This window comes from Cervus canadensis, chromosome 14, assembly GCF_019320065.1.
Source record: "Cervus canadensis isolate Bull #8, Minnesota chromosome 14, ASM1932006v1, whole genome shotgun sequence".
Taxonomy (NCBI): Eukaryota; Metazoa; Chordata; class Mammalia; order Artiodactyla; family Cervidae; genus Cervus; species Cervus canadensis.
The window spans coordinates 32,096,776-32,121,089 of NC_057399.1; the positions used below are offsets into that span (position 1 = coordinate 32,096,776).

At 40.4% G+C, this 24,314-nt stretch overlaps 1 long non-coding RNA gene across 1 annotated transcript in view; it reads right to left on the reverse strand.

Moving 5' to 3' along the window:
• Positions 1-6,068: 6,068 nt before the first annotated feature.
• The window catches only part of LOC122453246, a 68,005-nt gene continuing 49,759 nt past the window's right edge, over positions 6,069-24,314 (reverse strand). The window contains exons 3-4 of the long non-coding RNA XR_006272986.1: positions 8,397-8,484; positions 6,069-6,093 (exon numbers count right to left, since the gene is read on the reverse strand). This is a non-coding gene — a long non-coding RNA (uncharacterized LOC122453246). The remainder of the gene's footprint in view (positions 6,094-8,396; positions 8,485-24,314) is intronic.

Consider the following 24,314-nt stretch of genomic DNA (forward strand, 5'->3'; position numbering starts at 1 on the left):
AATATCGGATATTATGTAAGTCTTTGTTTCCTTTGGACAAGGAAGAAATTTCTTTGGTCAATAATTCAGAACCTCAGGAAAGTAGTTTCAAAACCATACTGTCACACTGCCAGCTCCCAGCACATTCATGTTCTGAGCACATGCAAGTCAGGTGGGCAGAGATTTATTAAGCAACTATTATGTGTCAGGCTGGGTGCTAGCAAGATATGGGGCAATGAAAATAAACAAGACATGGCTAAACTCTCAAGTTACTCAGTCTGTTTAGGTGGAGATAGGGAGAAACATAAATGAGGTGGATAATGTTGGTGATGATGACTTTTGGTGTGATGCACTTTTATGAAGAGAAGATCATCATTGGTCACGAGACCTACAGAAATAAAGGTGTGGGAATAAATGGATGAGCCTGTCAACATTTCCTATTATCAGGGTAGGAAGTCCAAGATAAGGAGAGGCAGTTGATGCAACTGGGAAAACTAGTTCTGCTAATCACAGAAGACCTTACATGGTTTCATGGAATTTGGATGGTTTCCCCCTGCCCCGCCCCTGTAGTTCCAATACTTTGGCCACCTGATGCATAGAGCCAACTCATTAGAAAAGACCCTGATTCTGGGAAAGACTGAAGGCAGAAGGAGAAGGGGACAACAGAGGATGAGATGGTTGGATGGCATCACCGACGCAGTGGACATGAGTCTGAGCAAGCTCAGGGAGATGGCGAAGGACAGGGAAGCCTGGCGTACTGCAATCCATGGGGTCACAAAGAGTTGGACATGACTGAGCAATAACAAGGCAATGAGAAGCCATGAAAAGGCTCTCTTAAGGACAGTGATATGTTCAGATTTGCATTTAAGTTATATGACTTCAGTCTCAGATAGGCATATATGCAAAGGCAGAGAGTCCAGGCAAGCAACAGAGGAATAGTCTCTGTGAGAGATGGTGGGCCCTCCATGTGGGCAGTGATACAGACATGGAAAGGAAGGATAACTTTGAGAGCGATTCAGGCTAAAATAGATTAGATTAAGTAATTGATTAGATAGGAGAATGAATTAGAACATAAGATGACTCTTTATGTCTGAGTGACTGAAGATAAATAATAGAAGACAACAAGTACATTAGAAGAAGGAAGATAAGTTTAGTTTTATAAAAGTCTAAAAGGACTATAAGGTATATAAAAAGGGGTGTCTTGTAAGCAGTTGACTATATAAATCTGGGACTCAAGAGAGAAGTCAGGGCAGGAGATATCAACTTGGAAATCATGGAATGCACTTGTCTGGCTGGATCTAGGAGTCATATTCCTTATGGGCCAGGCACTGCACTTAACACTGGGTATATAGTAGATGCACAAAATAATTCTTGGTTCTTGTCCTCGTAGAGTTAACTATTTAGTGGTGGAGACAGACATTAATCAAAAAAGTGAAGCTACTACAAAGTAGTATAAGAGAGGGACTTGATTTTCAACTGGGGGTCATGGAAGTTCTAAGGAAATAACATATGGGGTAAAGTCATGACCCAATGGAAAAGTAATAGACCAAGGATAGAAACCCAGGTAACACCAAAATGTAGAGATTGGGAAGGGAGAACTGAAAAGGAGAAAAAGGCAGAAATATAGGTGAAAAAATAGAAACAACTATTGCCATGGAAGACAAGGAAGGAGAAAATTTCAAGAGAGAATGTTGCAACAATTTAAAATAGTTAAATTTAGCACAGAAGACAAGCAACATAGGGCTAAAATGACCCCTTGATTACAAGTATGGAGGTCTTAATGATATTGACAAGCAAATCACTGTAGAATTTAGAAGTCAGCTTTTAGTGAGTTGAGGAGTGAATGAGAAGCAAGAAACCGTTAAGGGGAGGAGAGCACAGTAGTTAGAGTGGAGCCTAAATCAAATAAGTGGTTGATTATAAGATCAGAGAAACTTTAACAGTGGGTTGACATTATAAGAAAGAAGAATCAGGGTCTGAGAGTAAATGGAAAGGCTGGGATCAAGAGAACAAGCAGAAGGAATAGCTTCAATTTGGAGGAAAGCACTCTATCCTTTTGGCTTCCCTGGTGGTAGAGCCAGTAAAGACTCTGCCTGCATTGCAGGAGACCACCTGCAATGCCAGGAGACACGGGTTCAAGCCCTGGTTTGGGAAGATCGCCTGGACAATGAAATGGCAACCCATGCCATTACTCTTGCCTGGAAAATTCCAAGGACAGAGGATCCTGGTGGGCTACAGTCCATGGGGTCACAAGAGTCAGACACAACTTAGCAACTAAACCACCACCACTCTATCCTTTTGGATTGGCAGAGAGAGGTAAAGGTGCATATGGATGTGGGTGTGTTTATAGAAGGAGACCTAGAATGTTGAACAGTTCATTACCAAAGGAGTCACTATTGTAGTTTATGAAAGAGTCGGCTTCTCTACTGAGAATGAGGGGCCTGAGAAAAGTATAAGTCAGCAGTCATTCCTGAGGGGAAAGGGAAAGAAAATGACAGGGGACAAGAAAAAGAGTTGAGCTGCTGTGCTGACCCTGACTTTGTAGAGGAGTCAACCCATCTGAAGATGTGGTTTTTCTCCAACCTATCATTTGACAATCTGGATACAGAAGGAACGTCATATTGCAGATTTCAAGATTAAGTTTTGCCTGGTGGCTGTGGCAAAACAGCCAGGCTGTAGAAGAATTAAAAGACTGAATGGAATTGTAGCTTAGGTCATCAACCATGTGGGCCAAGTCAAAGAAGGAAACAAGTGAGGCTAGAGAGGGGATGACTGGAATAAGAGGCTGAGATTTAAGAAGCTGGGGCCACTAGAAGGCTGAAGAACAAGAGTTTTAAGAAAGGAAATGCATGATATTGGGAAGGATTTGGGATTTGGTCTGAGAGTGGTTATATAAAGGATTTCTGATGTGGAGTGGTTCCAAGCCAAAGATGGAGGTAACTCCAGTAAAGTGGGGTTTACTGGAGTTGGGGCTAAAAAACTGAGGCTCGGGTATTGGATAGTTCATCTACAGGGTCATTTGAACACATGGAATATCAGCAGGTAACAGGAAGGGGTGGAGACAAAAGGATAGTGAACCAGTTAAGAGTGGCTGGGAGGCTGGTATTTTTCAGTGATCAGAAGGAGTAGAAGAGGTACAATCTAGTGGCAGGACCCTTAAAAGAGAAGAGATTTTTACTGATTGATGTAAGAAGAGTTTGAAGCAGGCTTCTAGGGCTGCCATAACAAAGTACCATAGACTGGGTAGCTTAAAACAACAGAAATTTATTCTTACACAGTCCTAGAGGCTAGAAGTCCACAAGTCAGGTGTCCTTGGGGTTGGTTCCTTCTAGAGGCTCTGAAAGAGAATGTCTTTTATACTGCTCTCCTAGCTTCTGGTTGCCACTGGCAATCCTTGGTATTTTTTGGCTGACAGACGCATCACTCCAGTCCCTGCCTCCATCATCTGTGGTATTCTCTCCTCTTGTGTCTTCACAACATCTTCTTCTAAGGACATCAGACCTATTGGATTCAGGACCCTACCTACCCCAGTATGACCCTATCTACTCTTAACTAATGCAACAGCCCAGTTTCCAACTCAGGTGGCATTCTGAGGTACTGGAGGTTGGGACTTGAACATATCTTTTACAGTGACACAATTCAACACTTGGACAACTGGAAAAGGCCATTCCTATCACAAGAAGAACATGATCAGAGGATAAACAGAACAATGCACATCTTTGTGTGTCTGTTGTGGGGGTGGTATTTAGCAGGCATTAGCATCTCAGATTGGAGCCAACTTTCACTTAAAAAAATGAGAAAGAAGGAAATCAGAGGGGGTTCCAGTGAGCTTTGGGGAGAAGTGTAGGGCCCAAGCAAGCACCAAGAAGGAAAAGAATAAGGACAACAAAAGAGATGACTGGTCAGGGGCTTCATTGATGGGGTAATGATTGAAGAGGCCAGAGATACGCCTAGGGATTGGCTGTCCTGTGGCCCCAGAAGTAACTCCAGAGCTCTTGTGTGCACACGGCTGTGTAGAGACAGGCTTCTGCACTGAAGGAGGAAGAGTGTACTAAAGCCAGCTTAGAGATCCCAGAGGAACTTGCTTTAGAAAGGTCTGGGTGATAACTAGCATGCATAATAATAAAAACATACCTCTAATGGTGAGGAGAGTATAGCGGCCAAAACCCCAGGTTCGGCATTGGACAACCCAGGATGACACCAGGCCTCTGTCACTTAACAATCACTTTACTTCTCTGGGCCTCAGTTTCCACCTCTGTAAAATGGGGCCATCCTATCTCCTAAATCCATTGTGGGAATTACCCGTGCTAATGTCTGTATGGCATCTAGAGCATGGTTTCACATGAAGTAAATGCTCAATAAATGGCAGCCACTTATTATAACTTTTTATTTTGCAGCAATTGTACAAGGAATTCTTGTATATCTTTTAAATAAATTCACCAAATTCTGCTTACTTTTCCATTTTTTCTCTGTTATACATGCATGTCCCTCTGTATAGACACATCACTATTTATATCTCTTTCTATTTCTACTTATATCTCTATCTGTAATTTTCCTTCCCTAAACCTTTGAGAGTGAGTTTGGAGACACTGTGCCCCTTTAGTAAATAATCCAGTGTGTATTTCATAAGTACAAGAGTGTCCTCTTATAACCACACTGTGATTATCAAAACCAGGAAATTTGACCTGATACAATATTATTATCAACAATGTATATTCTTTTCAAGACTTTTATTTCTTTAGTGTAGTTTTAGGTTTACAACAAAATTGAGAGGAAGGTACAGAGATTTCCTATATATCCCCTGCCCCTACACATGCATGAACTTCCCCATTATCAACATCACTTCCAGAACAGTACATCATTTTTATTAAGAATAAATCTACATTGACACATCATAATAACCCAAAGTCCATATTACTTTAGGGTTCATGTTGTACATTCTATGGGTTTGGGAAACGTACAATGACATATATCCACCATTATAACATCACACAGAATATTTTCACTGCCTTAAAAATCCTCTGTGTTCTGCCCATTCATCTTTCCTCCCCTCTACTCCTGGAAACCACTGATCTCTTTATTCTCTCCACGGTTTTACCTTTTCCAGAATGTCACATAGTTGGAATCATATGGTATATAGCCTTTCTAGATTATCTTCTCTCACTTGGTAATATGCACTTAAAGTTCCTCCATGTTCTTTCATGACTTGATAGCTCATTAATTTTTAGCACTGAAAAATATTCCATTCCAGCTACTGAAGAATATCTTGGTTACTTCCAAGTTTTGGCAATTATGAATAAAGCAGCTATAAACATCATTTTGCAGGTTTTTGTGTAGACGTACGTTTTTAGCTATTTTAGGTAAAGATAAAGGAGCATAACTACTGGATTGTAAGGTAAAAGCATGTTTAGTTTTATAAGAAACCACCAATCTGCTTTACACAGTGGCTGCAACATCTTGTATTCTCAACAGTGTAGAAGAGTTCCTGTTGTTCCACGTACTCCCCAGCACTGATGTTGTCAGTGTTCTGGATTTTGGCCATTCTATTTTTTTTTTCTTTTCCATTTATTTTTATTAGTTGGCGGCTAATTACTTTACAGTGGTTTTTGCCATACATTGACATGAATCAGCCATGGATTTACATGTGTTCCCCATCCAGATCCCCCCTCCTGCCTCCCTCCCCATCCCATCCCTCTGGGTCTTCCCAGTGCACCAGCCCTGAGCACTTGTCTCATGCATCCAACCTGGGCTGGTGGTCTGTTTCACCCTTGATAGTATACTTGTTTCAATGCTGTTCTCTCAGAACATCCCACCCTCACCTTCTTCCACAGAGTCCCAAAGTCTGTTCTGTACATCTGTGTCTCTTTTTCTGTTTTGCATATAGGGTTATCGTTACCATCTTTTTAAGTTCCATATATATGCGTTAGTATACTGTATTGGTCTTTATCTTTCTGGCTTACTTCACTCTGTATAATGGGCTCCAGTTTCATCCATCTCATTAGAACTGATTCAAATGAATTCTTTTTAATGGCTGAGTAATATTCCATGGTGTATATGTAGCACAGCTTCCTTGTCCATTCATCTGCTGATGGGCATCTAGGTTGCTTCCATGTCCTGGCAATTATAAACAGTGCAGTGATGAATATTGGGGTGCACGTGTCTCTTTCAGATCTGGTTTCCTCAGTGTGTGCCCAGGAGTGGGATTTCTGGGTCATATGGCAGCAGGATTTAGGATTTTGGCCATTCTAATAGGTGTGTGGTAATATCTCGTTCCTTGGAGAAGGGCATGGCAACCCACTCCAGTATTCTCGCCTGGAGAATTCCATTAACAAAGGAGCCTGGAGGACTACAGTCCACAGGGTCGCATACGACTGATGCAACTTAGCATGCATGCACCATCTCATTGTTGTATTAATCTACATTTCCCTGATGATACAGAATATGGAGTACCTTCCATATTAATTTTTCATCAATTTTCTGAAAACAGTTTCATAACTCTCTGGTTTTTCCCAGTCTAGGATCTAATTCTGTATCACACATTGCATTAGTTTTCATGTTTCTTTATTCTTCTTAATGGTAGCTCTCATTTATGTTATTTGGCCTTGATATTTATGAAAAGCACAAGCTAGTTATTTTGTAGAATGTCTCATGGGTTGAATTTGCCTGATGTTCCCTCATAATTAGATTCAGATTATTCATTTTTGTCAGGAAAACCAAAGAAGTAATGTTGCATCCTTCTTGATATATCATATCATGAGGCACATGATGTTAATTTGTTTTTAGAGATCAACCTGATCACTTAATTAATGGGAAACAGTTTTTATTTTATCATTCTTGTTGCTGTTAAAAATATAAGAGGGACTCTGTTTCAATATGATCCTCTTTTTACTGCCAAATAAAGCAGTATCTTTCCTGTGACCTTCATGGGTCAGTACACCTGAATTTGGACTTTTCATACGACTCACAGAGTAACCAAAACTGGAACAGAAAATGGTACTTTTAGGTGAACCAGAAGGAATTAGGACTTGGACTTGCTGAACCTGGTTCCATTCAAGGCCTAATTCCAGGATAATTACTCTGCATTTAAAAAGAAACACCTTCCATACTCTGCACTTCTTTTTGACTGAATTTATTTCTAAGTTTATTGTGATTGCCTTGGTCTGCTCCCCCTAATAATTCAGGATTCTTCTTAGGGATTACCTAAAGCACAGAACGGTTTGAGAGAGGTTTGGAACATTCATATCTTTCTTTTAGGAGAGCTCAGTCCAAACTTTGCTGTTGTTGTTTCAGAGCCCCTATGTCAAGGACTAACAGAGTGATCTGGGGTTGTTCAGAGACTTTAGTCTCCCAAAGCACATGGAGTTAGGCTTTCAATTTGTTACTCAAATACTGAAGAATTCTTTATGGTCACTGTTCTTGAACAACAAGCAAAGGAAATCAGTACCCTTCAAGCTTTAGTTTAATGGTGCTATGTACCATTAATGTGCTATGTACCACCAATGAATGGGTGGAAGGAAGAAGACTTACCTTTAATTCAGATGAAATATATGTGAGAAACGATCCATATCCATTAAAAAGGTCAGCTTTGCATCTCATGCCAAAGTTTTTCAGAAAAGGTAGCCCACTGAATTCATTTGATTTTCCTGATTTTGTATATCTGACTCTACATCTGTTTTTACAGAGCACAGACTAATGCAAGCACACTATTCATTCCTCACACCACTAATGAGCAAAGATTATAACTCATATAGCTCTCGGTGTATTACAGCAATAGCAAAACACTGCCAAATATAGCCATGTCTAACTATTATGAATACCTTTAAGCTTGGGGGCCATCACCTCAATAACTAGCACTATAATTAGCTATTTAATCAGACTGGCTTGGGAAAACACACTAAATACTATTATTGCACTGAATATCCAGTAGATGACTAATTGTCAACTTAAAAATGCAGAACCATGACTCTGTAAAATGTCTATAACAGTGTAAAATGCTTTACAATTATTCATTAAGAATAAGATGGGCATCTATTTCATGTCTCCAACCTACTAAATGTTAATGTTCAAGGTTTTATGCAGACCATGTTCATAAATTCACAAATTGTGTCCATGAATTTAAATCCTAATAACTCAGCTTATTAAACTACAATCACATCTTCTCCCTTAAAAGGCAGTGTTTTACAAGTAGACTATAAATGTGTTCATTGACTAATAATTACTTATATGACTTCCAACATAAGGTGACTTGCAGGTGTAGCTTGATTATTTTGTTGAGATGCTGAGATGATTCCCTATTTCCCCCAACTCATTCACTGTAATATTTTGGTGTGAACATATGCCTGTTACAGAGATTTCAATCTGCTTTTCTTCTTATGCCTCAGGCTCAAAAGGCAGCTTGAGGAATGTCTGCTACTCACCCAGCTTTGATGCTCTATCCAGAGGGAAAGGATCTCCACACAGCCCACGGGTCACCTGGGTACTGGTGACACCTCTCCTTCTGAGGGGCTGAAAAGTAAAAGAAAGTGTTAGTCACTCAGTCGTGTCCGACTGTTTGCGACCCCATGGACTGCCCACCAGGTTCCTCTGTCCATAGGATTTCTCAGGCAAGTACACTGGAGTAGGTTTCCATTCCCTTCTCCAGGCAATCTTCCTGACCCAGGGATCAAAGCCAGGTCTCCTGCATTGCTGGCAGATTCCATTCCAAACTGGTCCTTTGAGAAGTTTATATGGATACTTTCCCAGGGGTTGCTACCACGTCCAGGCAGGCTCTTGCCGCCAGTCTGGCTAAATTCTGGACCAGGTGATGGTCTTCCTATCTAAATTTCCTTACAATTTCAAGTTGGTGGAATAGGATTATCCTTCCTATTGAGAAAAGCATTTGACTCTAAGGCAGTCAAATTAGTAGCAGGTCATCTGCAATAAATAGATATATTTATTCATTCTGCAAACACAAGAACTGTGAGGACATGAAATTGAAAAATATCAAGTCTAGCTTGTGTGAGCTTCATCCCCACACCTCTGCAGAAAATGAAGGTGATTTGTGAGTTAGGGAGGAGGTTCTTGATCATTTAAAACCTTACGGAAGGAAATTTTACAGTTCCTAAGGTACCTATTTCAGTTGTTCATACTCCTCATAGCTAGGGCATTTTTATTTATTCTAACTCAGGATTTCTCAACATCTGCACTATTGACATTTAGGACGAGATAATTCCTTGTTGTGGGTGCTGCCCTGTGTGTTGTAGGATGTGAGCAGTCCCCCAGGCCTCTACTCACTGGACGCCAGTAGCACACCTGAGCTGAGACAAACAAAAGTGTCTCAGATGTTGCCAAATACTCCCTGGGGGACAGAGCTACTGATTTAACCTGAATTTGTTCTTTTACACTCTGACATCATGTTTTTCTTACTGTTTTTATTTCCTGGAGAGACAGAGACTAATTTGCCATTATTTTCTATTGAATAATATCAAGGGAAATCAGGCAAAGGGAACCAGAGATCAAACTGCCAACATCCGCTGGATCATCGAAAAAGCAACAGAGTTCCAGAAAAACATCTATTTCTGCTTTATTGACTATCCAAAGCCTTCGACTGTGTGGATCACAATAAACTGTGGAAAATTCTGAAAGAGATGGGAATATCAGACCACCTGACCTGCCTCCTGAGCAATCTGTATGCAGGTCAGGAAGCAACAGTTAGAACTGGACGTGAACAACAGACTGGTTCCAAATAGGAAAAGGAGTATGTCAAGGCTGTATATTGTCACCCTGCTTATTTAACTTATATGCTGAGTACATCACGAGAAACGCTGGGCTGGAGGAAGCACAAGCTGGAATCAAGATTGCCGGGAGAAATATCAATAACCTTAAATATGCAGACGACACCACCCTTATGACAGAAAGCGAAGAAGAACTAAAGAGTCTCTTGATGAAAGTGAAAGAGGAGAGTGAAAAAGTTGGCTTAAAGCTCAACATTCAGAAAACTAAGATCATGGCATCTGGTGCCATCACTTCATGGCAAATAGATGGGGAAACAGTGGAAACAAGTGGCTTTATTTTTCTGGGCTCCAAAATCACTGCAGATGGTGACTGCAGCCATGAAATTAAAAGACGCTTACTCCTTGGAAGAAAAGTTATGACCAACCTAGATAGCATATTAAAAAGCAGAGACATTACTTTGCCAACTAGGTCCGAATAGTCAAGGCTATGGTTTTTCCAGTGGTCATGTATGGATGGGAGAGTTGGACTATAAAGAAAGCTGAGCACAGAAGAATTGCTGCTTTTGAACTGTGGTGTTGGAGAAGACTCTTGAGAGTCCCTTGGACTGCATGGAGATCCAACCAGTCCAGCCTAAAGGAGATCAGTCCTGGGTGTTCATTGGAAGGACTGATGTTGAAGCTGAAACTCCACTACTTTGGCCACCTGATGCTAAGAGCTGACTCACTGGAAAAGACCCTGTGCTAGGAAAGATTGAAGGCAGGAGAAGAAGGGAATGACAGAAGATGAGATGGCTGGATGGCATCACTGACTCAATGGACATGGGTTTGAGTGGACTCCAGGAGTTGGTGATGGTCAGGGAGGCCTGGCGTGCTGTGATTCATGGGGTCGCAGAGAGTCGGACACTACTGAGCAACTGAACTGAACTGAACTGAAGCAGATGCAAAAGTTTCATCTTCTGACTGGACCTCATATTGTTAAGACTGTAACAGTGCAACACTGGCATGATTCTTTTAATTTTTATTGACAAGATTCCTAGTTTCCTTCCCCCCCCCCCATTTTTTTCATTATGTTCATAAGCAAGAGTGTCATAGACAGATTGCTAGCTGGCTTTCTTTTGAAGTCAATGATTCTTAACTATTTTTATATGTCCATTAAATATGCAATTTGCTGAAAACTATGTAGCCTCTCCCTAGAAAGATATGCATATACATATAATTTTTGCACATAATAGGAAATTCAAAGGTACCACCTCTCTAAGCCCTTTCCTGCATCCCAGGTTAAGATTCTATGTTTTAAAACTAGTTCTGCTGTTTATAATAGCCAGGACATGGAAGCAACCTAGATGCCCATCAGCAGATGAATGGATAAGGAAGCTGTGGTACATATACACCATGGAATATTACTCAGCCATTAAAAAGAATTCATTTGAATCAGTTCTAATGAGATGGATGAAACTGGAGCCCATTATACAGAGTGAAGTAAGCCAGAAAGATAAAGACCAATACAGTATACTAACACATATATATGGAATTTAGAAAGATGGTAACGATAACCCTACATGCAAAACAGAAAAAGAGACACAGATGTACAGAACAGACTTTTGGACTCTGTGGGAGAAGGCGAGGGTGGGATGTTTTGAGAGAACAGCATTGAAACAGTATACTATCAAGGGTGAAACAGATCACCAGCCCAGGTGGGATGCATGAGACAAGTGCTCAGGCCTGGTGCACTGGGAAGACCCAGAGGGAATCGGGTGGAGAGGGAGGTGGGAGGGGGGATCGGGATGGGGAACACATGTAAATCCATGGCTGATTCATGTCAATGTATGACAAAAACCACTACAATATTGTAAAGTAATTAGCCTCCAACTAATAAAAATAAATGGAAAAAAAAAGAAAAAAAATAAAACTAGTGCTGCTTCCTTGAGTTATGATTTTGTGAGGTTATGAAACAAAGGAGGCCTGAATATGGATATTCATAATAATATATTCATAATAATAAATTCGTAAGAGTCGGACATGACTGAGCGACTGAACTGAACTGAATATGGATAATAAAGTTTGATCAGCATGATGGCTTTGCTCTTTCTAGGTAAACACTGCAGGCACTGTTAACCTTTTCCCAAGCAACCTATTTTCATCTCCATTGTTATTGTGGGCCTCTGTGCTGTTGCTAACCCATTATTGCTCTTTGCTTTAATTACTAATTTTGACAGCAGCAGAGCCATATTACTCAACAATAGAAGACGGGATGTGTGCCACCCTTTCCCCTGCCTACCCACCATCCAGTAGCTGCTGCAGAACCAAACAGAGCTCTTTGAGGCTAGCGTGACCTTGCTATGAGCTCATCCACCCCTTCAAACGTACTCCCCCTGCAAACAAAGAAAGAAACCATATGCACAGCAGCATTGATGAGCAGTCCAAAGGATTCCTTGGAAGGGAAGAACAAAAATTAGTATATTGTCAAGCAAAGAACTTCTAAATAACTATACAGACACTTCTTTAATGTGGGTCTCTCTCCAGTTCTCCCATTCAATCTCTATTCCCTCTAGCACTCCTCTCCTGTGCAGAGTAAGTACTCTTTGCCCTCAAACCCAGATGCCACACGCATCCTGGTGCACAGATAAAAAAGGCTTGAAGTTCATGGGGACTCCCCCTCAACTTTCTGAGAAGGCAGTTTAGGATCATCAATAATTATTTCAACATGTCCTTTGGTGAGTCACTTTCCCTCACCCCAAACTCAGTAATTTATCAGAGTATTTTTTTTTCTAAGCACATACAGTATTCTTCCCCAAAAGAATTCTCATATTACCTACTGAGGCTAATAGTTTTGCCACATCATTACACCAGTAAGAGGTAGCATAACTGGTTATTTTCTGTATTCTTGCTACTGAAAGTGTGCTCCCAGGATCAGCAGCATTAGTATTACCTGGGAATTTGTTAGAAATTCAAAAGCTCAGGCTCCACCCTGCTTTACTGAATCATTATCTGCATTTTAACAATAGTCCCAAGTGACCTGTGTACATACTAAGGTCCCCCCTCCCCCACCACCATCTTCCTGTCCTTACTACCTAAGTTGGAGTTCCCCTGGGGTCCTGGAATAAACTGCCTCCTTCGTCCTCCATTCTGCGCCCAGACTGAAGAGTTGGTTTCACGTAATGGATGAGCCAGTAGGTTTCCTTTAGTTCAAAGTGGCTCCTCAGCCACCCATCTCCTACCCAACACTACACCCAGTACCTGAGATTATCTTTGATTACATTCTGGTCTCCCTATCACAAATCTTATGCTTTGGGGAGGGGGGAGGGTACAGAATCTGAAAATTTTATAATAATCCTCATTTACAGATGAGGAAACAAAGGCTCAGGAAGATCAAGTAACCTGTCCAAGTTCTCACAGATGATCAGGAGACAAAGGCAGGATCAAGCCCCAGTCTGTCCTTCCATCTGTATCATGCTGACATTCTTTTATAACCACAATGCCAGGTGTTAATAAGTTACTGGACATTCATTGTGTGTGTATTGTCAATGACAAATTGGCACTTGTCAAGAGCATCTGCCAGCTACTGAACAACAACAAGGGCATTTGCCATCCTGCCTCTGCAGAGACTGGGCTCCCCTGGTGACTCAGACTGAAGAATCCGCCTGCAGTGCGGGAGACCTGGGTTCGATCCCTGGGCTGGGAAGATCCACTGGAGAAGGCAACGGCTACCCATTCCAGGATTCTGTTCCTGGACAGAGGAACCTGGCAGGCTACAGTCCACGGGGTCACAAAGAGTCGAACACGACTAAGTGACTTTCACACACTCTGCAGAGATTGAACCCTGTGCTATTGCAGCTGCTGACCTTCAACACCCCCTGGGTGAGTTCAGGGTGGAGTTAGGCACTCTGTGCTCCAGGGAATACAGTGGAACTGGCCTTTAGATAGTTACATATTTTCAGGAACTGATTTCAAGATCCCAATCCTTGCATCTCTTCATATGTAGAAAATCACTAAAATCCTTCATGGTGACATCAGCTCCTCCTGACTAGCAGAAAACCTTTTGTAAAGTAAGTGCTTGATTGCACTGAACACCTCCTTCACCAAAATCTTATACATTGACCTTCCCCCACTGCCTCTTTGGAGCAGTCTCAGAGCTATCTGATGTACTGTCTCCTGCGATGCAGTCTTCCTTTTGCCCTGAATAAAACTTAATTCGCATCTCTCACATGGTGTAACTTTTTTAGTCGACAGTTAATATATACATATGAGATTCTTTTCATAAGACCTTGTCCTTTTATTCAAGCAGCCCATATTTGGAGGCTGTTACTGACAAGTAAATTAGCAATACACTGTGATACGTGATACCATGGTGCTAAGTGAGGATGCTATGAACACTGACAGAAGGGACGTCTAATTCAGCACTGGCTATGAAGCTAAGTTTACTTAGAAGCATGACATTCTGACTGAAACTGAAGAAAAATATGGGGAGAAGAATATTTGAGCAGATAAACAGTGTGAAGTTCAGAAATGAGAGATCACGTGGCCAGTTCAAGGAATGGAAAGAAACACGGTGACTGACGCTGCAGTGCGTGGGGAGGAGGGGTGGGTGAGTCACCCAATGAGAAAAGGCCCAAATGGAAGCAGGATTCTGGTTACGAAGAACCTCAGAAGGCACATAAGGAGTTTGAAGCAAAGGAGCCTCACTGAAGTTTTCAAGCACAGGAGGGACATGATCATGTTGTGTTTTAGAAAAGATGGCTCTTCTGTGTGGTGATAGATTCAAGGGAGGGCATGAGAAAAATAATGGAGTTGAGTTAGAAGGAAGTTAATATAATATGGACAAGAGATAATGGTGGCCTGAATTAGGACAATAACAGGAAGGATAGAGATGCAAAAGGTAGATCTCTTTAGGGGGTAAATTTCAGTGGGGCTTGATTGATGAAATGTGAGTGTAAGCAGAATGAACAGTATGAAAAGGCAAAAAGATACAACAATGAAGGATGAACTCCCTAGGTCCGTAGGTGCTTAATATGTTACTGGAGATCAGTGGAGAAATAACTCCAGAAAGAATGAAGAGACAAAGCCAAAACAAAAATAACACCCAGTTGTGGATGTGACTGGTGATAGAAGCAAAGTCCATTGCTGTGAAGAGCAATATTGCATAGGAACCTAGAATGTTAGGTCCATGAATCAAGGCAAATTGGAAGCGGTCAAACAGGAAACGGCAACAGTGAATGTCAACATTTAAGGAATCCAAGAACTAAAATGGGCTGGAATGAGTGAATTTAACTCAGATGACCATTATATCTACTACTGTGGGCAAGAATCCCTTAGAAGAAATGGAGTAGCCATCATAGTCAACAAAAGAGTCCGAAATGCAGTATTTGGATGCAATCTCAAAAATGACGGGATGATCTACGTTCGTTTTCAAGGCAAACCATTCAGTAACACAATAATCCGAGTCTATGCCCTGATCAGTAACGCTGAAGAAGCTGAAGATCAATGGTTCTATAAAGACTTACAACACCTTCTAGAACTAACACCCAAAAAAGATGTCCTTTTCATTATAGAGGATGGGAATGCAAAAGCAGAAAGTTAAGAAATACCTGAGGTAACAGGCAAATTTGGCCTTGGAGTACAGAAAGAAGCAGGGCAAAGGCTGATAGAGTTTTGCCAAGAGAACGCACTCGTCATAGCAAACACCCTCTTCCAACAACACAAGAGAAAACTCTACACATGAACACCACCAGATGGTCAATACCGAAATCAGACTGATGATATTCTTTGTAGCCAAAGATGGAGAAGCTCTATAAGTCAGCAAAAACAAGATCAGGAACTGACTGTGGCTCAGATCATGAACTCCTTACTGCCAAATTCAGACTGAAATTGAAGAACATAGGGAAAACCACTAGACCATTCAGGTATGACCTAAATCAAATCCCCACGATTATACAGTGGAAGTGAGACATAGATTCAAGGGATTAGATCTGATAGAGTGCCTGAAAAACTATGGACGGAGGTTTGTGACATTGTATAGGAGACAGGGATCAAGACTATCCCCAAGCAAAACAAATGCAAAAAAGGCAAAATGGGTGTCAGAGGAGGCCTTACAAATAGCTATGAAAAGAAGAGAAGCAAAAGACAAAGGAGAAAAGGAAAGATATTCCCATTTGAACACAGAGTCCCAAAGAATAGCAAGGAGAGATAAGATAGCCTTCCTCAGTGATCAGTGCAAAGAAATAGAGGAAAACAATAGAATGGGAGAGACAAGAGATCTCTTCAGCAAAATTAGAGATACCAAGGGAACAGTTCATGCAAAGATGGGCACGATGAACGACAGAAACGGTATGGACTTAACAGAAGCAGAAGATATTAAGAAGAGGTGGCAAGAATACACAGAAGAACTATACAAAAAAGATTTTAATGACCCAGATAATCATGATGGTGTGATCACTCACCTAAAGCCAGACATCCTGGAGTGCGAAGTCGAGTGGGCCTTAAGAAGCATTACTATGAACAAAGTTAGTGGAGGTGATGAAATTCCATTTGAGCTATTTCAAATCTTGAAAGATGATGCTCTGAAAGTGCTGCACTCAATATGCCAGCAAATTTGGAAAACTCAGCAGTGCCTACAGGACTGGAAAACGTCAGTTTTCATTCCAATCCCAAAGAAAGGCAATGACAAAGAAAGCTCAAACTACTGCACAATTGCACGTATGTCTCACGCTAATAAAGAAATGCTCAAAATTCTCCAAGCCAGGCATCAACAGCACATGAACCATGAACTTCCCAATGTTCAAGCTGGATTTATAAAAGGCAGAGGAACCAGAGATCAAATTTCCAACATCTGTCGGATCATCAAAAAAGCAAGACAGTTCCAGAAAAACACCTACTTCTGCTTTATTGACTACGCCCAAGCCTTTGACTGTGTGGATCACAACAAACTGTGGAAAATTCTTCAAGAGGTGGGAATACCAGACCACCTTACCTGCCTCCTGAGAAATTTGTATGTAGGTCAAGAAGCAACATCAGAACTGGACATGGAACAACAGACTGGTTCCATATTGGGAAAGGAGTATGTCAAGGCTGTATATTGTTACCCTGCTTATTTAACTTACATGCAGAGTACATTATCTGAAATGCTGGGCTGGATGAAGCACAAGCTGGAATCAAGATTGCAGGAGGAAATATCAATAACCTCAGATATTCAGATGACACCACCCTTATGGCAGAAAGCGAAGAAGAACTAAAGGGCCTCTTGATGAAAGTGAAAGAAGAGAATGAAAAAGTTGGCTTAAAATTCAACATTCAGAAAACTAAGATCATGGCATCTGGTCCCATCACTTCATAGCAAATAGATGGGGAAACAGTGGAAACAGTGACAGACTTTATTTCTTGGTCTCCAAAATCACTGCAGATGGTGACTGTATCCATTAAATTTAAAGAGGCTTGCTCCTTGGAAGAAAAGCTATGACCAACCTAGACAGCATATTAAAAAGCAGAGACATGACTTTGCCAACAAAGGTCCGTCTAGTCAAAGCTATGGTTTTTCCAGTAGTCATGTATAGATGTGAGAGTTGGACTATAAAGAAAGCTGAGTACCAAAGAATTGATGCTTTAGAACTGTGGTGTTACAGAAGATTCTTGAGAATCCCTTGGACTGCAAGGAGATCCAACCAGTCCATCCTAAAGGAAATCAATCCTGAATATTCATTGGAAGGACTGATGCTGAAGTTAAAACTCCAATACTTTGGCCACCTGATGCGAAGAGCTGACCCATCTGAAAAGACCCTGATGCTGGGAAAGATTGAGGGCAGGGGGAAAAGGGGATGAAAGAGGATGAGATGGTTGAATGACATCACCGACTCAATGGACATGAGTTTGAGTAAACTCCGGAAGTTGGTGATGGACAGCGAGCCTGGTATTCTACAGTCCATGGGGTCACAAAGAGTCAGACATGACTGAACGACTGACCTGAACTGAACCTGAAAACAGAATGAGGACATCAGGATATTGTCCTCCATTTTTGCCTTAGGCAGGGGTGTAGATATTGGCACCATATATTCCTATAAATTATCTAATTAACATGTGAATGCTACTTTATTTGCTAATACACTTATGGCCAGATTTGCCCTTGTTATGGTTACAGGAAGTCTCGTTAATCATTTATTAAAGGTGAACATGCTTACCTGTGCAACTGGATCAATACAGAGTTTACACATTGAGAATTACTGTCACAGCATGATGTCATAACAAAAACCATTATGGGAAACATTGACGATTCTAGTCATTTCAACAAAATTATGCTTCTCACTGCAAACAGTCCTTTGGTTACTGAATTATTAAACTAAAATAAGAGAGGAACAAATAATAAGCCACAAACTATAGATGTGAAAAAAGGAACTGGTCATAAAACATAAAGATTGTCAAAGAAAATTAATATTGGCCACAGGGAAAGCAAACCTGGAAGCTTATATAAGAGCAATGTATTGGCTAGATCTGACTTCAGATATGACTACTAAAATCTCCATCCCCAAATGCCTATAAATACTTCGAAAACAGGAGTAATTTATTGAAAATTCCATGTATTTGAAATATTAAGGATTAGATTATAAATAAATTAAATATTTATTTTTTCATGTACTAAGAGGAAGCTAGAACAACAGAGAACCAGTTGCTTTTTCTCCCTAGCAGAGAGACAGGGAGAAAAGGCAATCTTATTTTTTCATTTATAGCTGTAGGCCAAAACGTAAAAGTTAATTGTGAAAATGATACTAGGATTTCAAAGTTGTATAAGAAATTTATGCATATATTGAAACTATGGTTGAAAAACATTCATAAGGGTTTTTCACATGATTCACATGAATCAGTTATCATTTTGTGTGAATTAGTTGTATGTTTGCTTTGGTCCATGACAGTCATTCTAATTCTCATGTATCCTCCTTCGCCTTGCATCAAAAGATGCTATAGAAATATTGGCATTAAACTCACTGTTTTCCTGACAGGGGATGTTGTCAAGGACTAACTGTCCTCTGCTGCATATCACTTTTATAGGTATTCCCTAGGGATTTTTGCTCATGTTTAAATGCCAGCAACACTCCTTCTGAGAAAATGCAGTATTTTTATCTTATAGATAAGATAGATCTTTAGCTAATCAAGTTTATTTTTCTTTTAGTTTTGACCACCAGGAAGGTAACTGCAAACTTTTGGGGCCCACCTTTAGTTATTATGCTTAGAAAGCATCACTACTAACAAACCTAAAGGAGGTGATGGAATGCCAGTTGAGCTATTTCAAACCCTAAAAGATGCTGCTGCTAAAGTGCTGTACTCAATATGCCAGCAAATTTGGAAAACTCAGCAGTGGTCACAGGACTGGAAAAGCTCAGTTTTCATTCCAATCCCAAAGAAATACAATGTCAAAGAATGTTCAAACTACTGTACAACTGCACTCATCTCACACACTAGCAAAGTAAAGCTCAAAATTCTCCAAGTGAGGCTTCAACCATACGTAAACCATGAACTTCCAGATGTTTAAGCTGGGTTTATAAAAGGCAGAGGAACCAGAGTTCAAACTGCCAACATCCGCTGGATCATAGAAAAAGCAAGAGAGTTCCAGAAAAACACCTATTTCTTATTATTGACTATGCCAAAGCCTTTGACTGTGTGGATCACAACAAACTGTGGAAAATTCTTCAAGAGTTGGGAATACCAGACCACCTTACCTGCCTCCTGAGATATTGGTATGCAGGTCAAGAAGCAATAGTTAGAACTGGACATGGAACAACAGACTGGTTCCAAATTGGGAAAGGAGTACATCAAGGCTGTATATTGTCACCCTGCTTATTTAACTTATATGCAGAGTACATCATGCAAAATGCCAGGCTGGATGAAGCATAAGCTGGAATCAAGACTGCCAGGAGAAATATCAATAACCTCAGATATGCAGATGACACCACCCTTATGGCAGAAAGTGAAGAACTAAAGAGCCTCTTGATGAAAATGAAAGAGGAGAATGAAAAAGTTGGCTTAAAATTCAACATTCAGAAAACTAAGATCATGGCATCTTGTCCCATCACTTCATGGCAAATAGATGGAGAAATAGTGGAAACAGTGACAGACTTTATTTTCTTAGGCTCCAAAATCACTGCAGATTGTGACTGTAGCCATGAAATTAAAAGAGGCTTGCTCCTTGGAAGAAAAACTATGACCAACCTAGATAGCATATTAAAAAGCAGAGACATTACTTTGCCAACAAAGGTTCGTCTAGTCAAAGCTATGGTTTTTCCAGTAGTCATGTATGGATGTGAAAGTTGGACTATAAAGAAAGCTGAGCACTGAAGAATTGATGATTTTGAACTGTGGTATTGGAGAAGACTCTTGAGAGCCCCTTGGACTGCAAGGAGATCCAACCAGTCCATCCGAAAGGAAATCAGTCCTGAATATTCATTGAAAGAACAGATGTTGAAACTGAAGCTCCAACACTTTGGTCATTTGATGCGAAGAACTGACTCATTAGAAAAGACCCTGATGCTGGGAAAGATTGAAGACAAGAGGAGAAGGGGATGACAGAGGATGAGATAGTTGGATGGCATCACCAACTCGATGGACATGAGTTTGAGTAGGCTCTGGGAGTTGGTGATGGACAGGGAAGCCTGGGGTGCTGCAGCCTATAGGGTCGCAAAGAGTCATACACGACTGAGCGCCTGTACTGAACTTTAGTTATTATATGGAATATAATTCTCACAAACCCTTGGGCTTTTTTTCTCAAATTATGTAGGAACCTAAAGAGAGTTATAAAGTCCTTATATTTATTGCCCTCAGACAATTTTAAGAACCCAACCAAATAGACAAAATTTAATGCAAACAAAATGATAAAACTAATACAGTTCATTTTAATGGCATTAGTAAGCATGATGGACAAAGCTGTAATGACAAAATTGATCACTACTTATAGGATTCTCTTGAACCCTATGCCTGTTTTTATGGTGTATGGTGTGATAACTCAATTCTTTCATTCCTTCTCTTCATTTAACTTACTGTGAAACTTTCATCCATATAGTGTGTTGCAGTGACATTTAGGCTCTGCTGGGTGCAAACATATCCTTTAGATTTTAGGCCCCATCTCTTGTTTTTCTCATTGACTATAAAGACAAACACAATCCCAAGGATGAAAATACCATGGCAGTACTGTGGACTAAAAAAAGATGTACAACTTGAGAGTTGTGAGTTAAGTTTTATTTGGGGCAAAATAAGGACTTCAGCCCGGGAGGCAGCATCTCAGATAGCTCTGAGAGACTGCTCCTAAAGAGGCAGTGGGGCAAAGTCAATATATGAGGTTTTGCTGAAGGGGGAATTCAATACTGTGAATCATTCAATTTACAAAAGGTTTTTTGTTAGTCATGAGGATCTGATGTCACCATGAAGGGATTTAGTGCTTCTCTAGATATGAAGAGATGCGAGGAGATCATAAAATCTGTTCCTAAAAACATTCAACTATCTAAAGACCTGTCCCACGAGATTCCCTGGAGCAAAGAGTTCCTCACTCCACCCTGAACTTCCTCAGGGGTTGTTAAAGGTCAACAGCTATAGCAGCATGGGGTTCAATCTCCCTAGAGGCAGATGGCAAATGCCTCTGTGTTCAGTCCTTGGCAATGCTCTTGGTAAGTGCCAATTTGCAGTTGACAGTACTAAGTGCTCATACAGATCACCTAGAGTGTTCTTACATATTTTCTAAATTACCATAAAAATCAATATGCAAAAATACTAAATGCTCACAGAAAACTATCATTCCCTAAGAATGTATTGGGTATCTTCCAGTTGAGAACCGCTAATTTAAGAATTAGTGATTCATCGGTTTTCCCTTTGGTCTCATCTTTCCATTCTATGTTTATTTTCTACTTGACCTCAGTTTTAGAAAATATCTATTTTTTTAATTGTGCTATATGCTCTAAGGTAAATTACTAAACTCCTCTTCTGAAGCAGAATAATGCTCCCAATGAAATAACCTAGAGGCAATTGGCTTCAAACACCATCAGCCACAGATTTGTGCTGAATTTATTTATTTTTCTGCAGTCCTCCTCTCCTGTGAGCTTTTGACGTCCATTCTCAAAGTCCTAGAAAGCTAATGAAATAATTTAAAAATTTTTTTTCTGTTAAAAATACCATTTAATATCTTTGCTCATTTATGTCCTAACTATTATAGATAAAATAAATTAGCCTAATACCAAATTAGCTTTAAACTTAGAAAACACTTATATGGAGAGACAGTACAAAATCTTAATATGGGTATCAAGAGAGAAGGTTGTCAAGTCCTCTGACAAAACTGTCTAAGTCTTCAATAGCACCCTTGTCCTCAGTGACTTTCTGAGAATATCTTGCTCATCCTGTTTCCTACACAGTCCGTAGCTAGCCTCAAGTTTAGGTGGTGCTCTTCTAAGAAGCATGCCTATTTAGGCCTAGCAAAGTGGAATGTATATTCAGCTTGATAATGTGAAAATGGGTTGTGAGCAGAAAACAGTGTGGCTTTGGGTTGCCTTAGGGAGCCTACAAATGGATCCCTTTATAATCAAAGTTCTTTTTTTTTTTTTAATAATTTTGTTTGTTTAGTTAGTTATTTTTGGCTGTGCTGGGTCTTCCTGATGCACGCAGGCTTTCTCCAGTTGTGGCCAGAGGAGGGATACTCTCTAGCTTTTCATTGCAGAGGCTTCTCTTGTTTTAGAGCACAGGCTCTAGGATGTGCAGACTTGAGTAGCTGCAGCTCATGGGCTCTAGAGCGCAGGCTCAGTAGTTGTTGCACATGGTTTAGCTGAACCATGGCATATGGGATCTTCCCAGATCAGAGGTCAAATTAGTATCCTGTGAATTGCAAGGCAGACTCTTAATCACTGGACTACCAGAGAAGCCCTCAAAGTTTGTTTAAGGGAGAAAAACCTACACTAGACTGGCACCTAAGTTCAAACCCTGCTGGAAACAATTCTAAGGCCTCAAAAAGAGGCAAAGCAGCAATTCTGAACTAGGGAAGATCCTCACACACATAAATGCAACCTAAGAGCCAAATGGCCTAGATATCTATGGAATGGATATAATCCGTACCACTCTGCTTGTATTTCTGTTCACCCACTAGACTCGAGAGCATGAATTCAGGTTTTATTCACTTTTAACTCCTCAGAATTTGGTATTTAGTAGGTGACAATGTTTATTTATAATACTTACATTCTCATAGCTATAGAAAAACACAAGTGTGGTAGGAACTGGTTGGCTATTCACCAAACTCCTTTTCCTTTCCTCCTGGGCCCAAAACTAGTTTACATTTCCAACTGAACTTGACCAGTAAACTGGGAAAAACTGGATATTTTTTGTCACTTTCTGACCCATTCCATGTAAACTTGCCATGTGGTCCCCACCCCATCTTTCTTCTCCTGCCTGCCTCTGGATGTTAGTACCCATAGCAACCTTGGAAGCTAGCATCAAAGATGGCAGAGCTTACGTCAGCTTGGATCCCTGAATGAGCCTCTTTGGCAGACCCTTGCTGCCAATTAGACTCAACATGAGTAAGAAATAAAGTTTTGTTTTGTTAAGCTACTGATATTTAGTGTCTGTTTGTTTCAGCAGCTAGTACTATCCTAACTTAATACAACACATTAAATAGATAATGCTTTACTGACATTATTGAAGGAAAAGTATCATAATGCTAAGTGTGCTAATATTTAGTCAGTCCTGGGCTTGAGTTCTGGATTTGACACCTTCCAACTCAGAGACATTGGGTGTACATTCAGCACTCTGGTCTCAAATCAGGGTTGTTGAGAAGATTAAATGAAATCTCTCATGGCTATACCCTAGCACTTTGAATCACATATGTAGTGTGACTACATGGCTGTGAGAAGGGCAGTCCTCTCCACTTGACTGACTTCTTCCTGATCTCTTCCATTCTCATGATCTCACACTTAATCTCTTTTCTAATTAGAAAAAGAAGTTCCCATCAGACCTGGGCTTGCCTTCTGATATGGCACATTTTGAACTCTGATAATTTTTTCAGCTATGTATTATCTCAAACGCTATTCAAGTTTCAGAGTCCACCTCTTAAGAAACATACTTTTCCATATGTTCCTCTTGTGAACAATTTTTAGATTGTCAGACTCTTCAATATGCTAACAAAGTTCTATAAAGAACCCTGATTTGACTCTAGGAAGAAACTCCAATGGCATTATGAATGCTGCCACTCAGACCTAGCATGACTATAAGTGAGGGAAGGGACATCATGTCCTTGAGTCTTATACCAGGTAGGGAATATTTTCTACTACCCATTTTAACCATTACTTATAACCACTGCCCCCCAAAAAACATGATTTTGTTTTCCAGATAGCTGACTGAGCCCAGTAAGATTTAATTCAAATGAAAACTTGGATTTTGCTAAATGATGTTTTAGCTATCCAAATAATGCTTAAATTTGCCAGATAATGGAATTCCACCCTGCCCAGTTTGTTATCATTTTCATTTATATATCTGTAGTCAGATGTTTCTTGTTTGTAAACAAAGAAGCCTTTGCTGAGTCAGTGAAAGCCAGAGAACCACGTTGTCCGCTAAGGGAAAATACTAAGGATTCTGCACATTTCCTCTTAACTGATTGGAATGTGAAGTTGGCAA